Here is a 3,471-nt window from a genome sequence, read left to right on the forward strand (position 1 = left end):
ACACATCAATGTCCAGATCCAATCAGAGGCAGGACACATCAGTATCCAGGCCCAATCAGAGGCAGGACACATCAGTGCCCAGGCCCAATCAGAGGCAGCCTGCACGAGCAATCCATGCATCCTAGACACCTCCCAGGCCCCATCAGCCCGCTGCTCCACTGCTCCCGTGCATCCGTGGGCTCTCGGTCACACTGATGGTTGTGGAAGCTTTATGGAAGGGCTGTTTTTCCACCCCTGACTGCCGAGCCAGACTCTTTTTCCGCTTTCAATTCAAAAGGTTTGGAAAATGCACAAGCCTCATCGTTGCCTCCTGGGCGTCTGGGGAGCCTGTAAGAATGGGGCTGACCGTGGGGAGACCTGGAGAGCGCCCTGGTGGGCTCCCCCTACGGGAACCCCCAGGGTCTGTGCACGGCCACTGGTCTGGGTGCCACCGAAGCACCAGGTTGGCACATGTCTCCGTGAAGAAGCGGTTGGTTATTTACAGAGGAATTTCTACATTCGAGTGCCCAGTTCAGGACTATGGAGAGCCTCGTGACAAAGGCGTGGCAGACTCCGTTCTGCCTGAATGTCGGTTCCACCAGAGCCAGGGCCAGGGCGGGAGGTTTGTGTTTGGTCCACTGAGATAATGAAGCCGGTGTGAAGGGAGAAAGCCGGAGAGGCCACGCCACAGGCGTAACGCCCAGCAGGCACCGGAAGAGAGAAAAAGAGGGGCGTCAGAGTGGCCCTTCAAGGCCACACCTCCAACCACCTAACTTCCTCCCATGAGGCCCCGCCCATCACTGCCAGCCAGCTAACTTCCTCCCATGAGGCCCCGCCCTAATTATTCTGACCTGGCAACTGAGCTTTTCGTACACAGGCCTTGAGGGGTTCGAGACTCAGACTCCTGCATTTAGGACACACTCCCCAGGGGCCCCAGCATGAGCCTCAGGAGAATGTGGGATCTTGAGGTTTGCATCCGGTGCACATTTCCCAGGGATCGCCGTCAGGGAGACTCTGGAATGTTCAGTGACGGAGAGAACTCACTCCCTGGCAGGTGCCGACAGCTCAGAACTTTAGAGAGTCCTTCCTTTGACAAGAACGAGAGGGTAATTTCCACCCATGGACTTGATCGTGCCTTTTGGACAAAGCGAAAGGTTTCCACACTTCTCCTGCGAGTGTTGTTTCTGCTCACTACCTTCTGGGCAAGACTGAGCGGGATCCCCAAGCATCCCTGTGCAGCCCACACCCCATTCTGTCTTTTATTCCCAGCTCGGATTCGTCCGGCACGTCTGTTACAGAGCAGAATCCGGCCACACCCCACGCAGAATTCCCTAAGCTGTGCGCAGCGTGTCCCTCGTCTATTCGGGGAAGCCACCTTCCTGCCACTTTGGTCTTTTTCATCTCATTCGGCAGTGAGTGTCTCAGAACTTCCTTGATTGTGACAGCTTGCACCTCAACTTTGGGTCCCGGCTCTGGTAGACGGTAGGACACTTCACCTGCTTTCTTCCCCCTGTGGTTACACCCGGCTGATGGGCTCCAGAAGGAAACATCTCATTGAGGTCACGTGTCATGCTTTTTGTCACATGCTGTGGTCCAGGAGGCGCGTGGCCAAAGGTAGTGGCACCCACGACCCCCATCCTCTCCCGTGCTGTACTTGACTGCTTGCACATGACTCATGGACTATGTCCGGTCCCTCCAGGGTGAGTCTTCATAAAGCTCCCAGGGAGATCTGTCTCTTCCTCTCCATTGGTTACTATTTAGCGCTGCAGGCATTTATTTATTTATTCAATCCGTTGCTGTTCTGTTCTTCGTGTTTGCTTAAATTGTCCCATGTCAAAGGGCTACAGGCTTTGGGAACCATCTCCATCTTTTTTTCTGTGTCCCTGTCTCTTTCCAGTGCCTTTTTCAGGGTCTGTCACTTGCCAGGCTGGTGCTCTACCACTTGAGTTCTGCCCTGTGTTTTGCTGGTCATTTTGGAGATGGCATTTCTGGGGATTTTTTTTTGGGGGGGGGCCCAGGTTGGCCTCAAACCATGATCCTCCATATCTTGGCCTCCTGAGTAGCTGCGATTGCAGGTGTGAGCCACATATGCTAAGCTCTGAAGTCTCAGGGGTATTCAGGTTGGGTCTCTCTATTCTGGCAGGTTCCGTGAAGGGACCTTTTTGGATATGAGGGTAAAAACTGTTTGAGTCAAGTTTATACGAAATTTCCATTCTAAGGAGCAAGAGCAGGGTGGATCATTTTCCCACCTCATGTTTAGGATTTTTAGCTAAATTTTTATCTGAAGAAACGTTTATGTATATTTCAAAGTCTCACTAAATAGCTCAGGCGGGCCTTGAACTTGGGATACTCTTGCGCTGAGATTACAGGTGTGCAGGACTATGGCTGGCTCTGTATGAAGGTTCTTTTTGTTTCTGGTCAGTCCTGGGGCTTGAACCCAAGGCCTGGGTGCTAACCCTGAGCTCTTCTGCTCAAGGCCAGTACCCTGCCCTTCCACCACAGCTCCACCTGTGGTTTTTAGGTGGTCAGGCTTTGAACCGTGATTCTCGGATCTCCACCTCCTGAGTAGCTAGGATTATACGTGTGAGCTACAGTGCCCGGCTGGATTTTAATTTTGAGTGTGAGAATCGTAGGCCACGCCCATCCATGGTGAACACTTCTGGAAAGACCATTTGTCTGGATAGCTCCCTTGTCACCTACTTCTCTACCTTCTGGTAATTCTTCTTAGCTTTGGGGCCAGAAGAGCTGGCTTCTAGTCTATCTTTTTCTTTCTGCTTTCTTCTGCACCAGTCCTGGGGCTTTCACTGGGGGCCTGGGCACTGTCCTTGAGCTGTTTTACTCAAGGCTGGTGCTCTACCACTTGAGCCACAGCGCCACTTTGGGCTTTTCGTGGTTTAATTGGCAATAAGAATCTCATGCACCTGGGTTGGGAAAGCGCTTGCCTAGCATGCATGAAGCCTCAGCACCTCATCCACAGAAAAAGCCGCAAGTGGTGCTGTGGCTCACGTAGTGGAGTACTTGCCTTGAGCAAAAGCAGCTCAGGGACAAGCGCCTAGGCCCTGAGTTCAAGCCCCAGGACTGGCAAAAAAAAAAAAAAAAAGTCTGATGCACTTTCCTGCCCAGGCTGGCTTCAAACCTCAGCTTCCTGAGTAGCTAAGATGATAAGTGTGAGCCACCAGCGCCCGGCTCTTCTTTAAGAACAATAACTCTAATGAAACAAAACAAAACAAAAGTGTCCAGCTGGCTTGGGCTGAAGCTACACCAGGGGTCGTTACCGTTCTCTTGTGCCTCAATCAGGTTGAGAGTAAACCTTTGGTTCAAGCCCAGAAGCCACTTCCCAAGACTAAGCATCTCAGAATGACCCGATTTTTGCAGAAGGTAGGACGCACTCCGGGAGAGGGCGGGAGGCCGGTGGGTGGAGGATGGGCTAGTCTCCAACACTCCATGTGACAAAGCGAGTTCTCTGTCCACACCCGCTCCCCCTCCCGCCCC

This window comes from Dipodomys ordii, unplaced genomic scaffold (genome assembly GCF_000151885.1).
Source record: "Dipodomys ordii isolate 6190 unplaced genomic scaffold, Dord_2.0 Scaffold3137, whole genome shotgun sequence".
NCBI classification, from domain to species: domain Eukaryota; kingdom Metazoa; phylum Chordata; class Mammalia; order Rodentia; family Heteromyidae; genus Dipodomys; species Dipodomys ordii.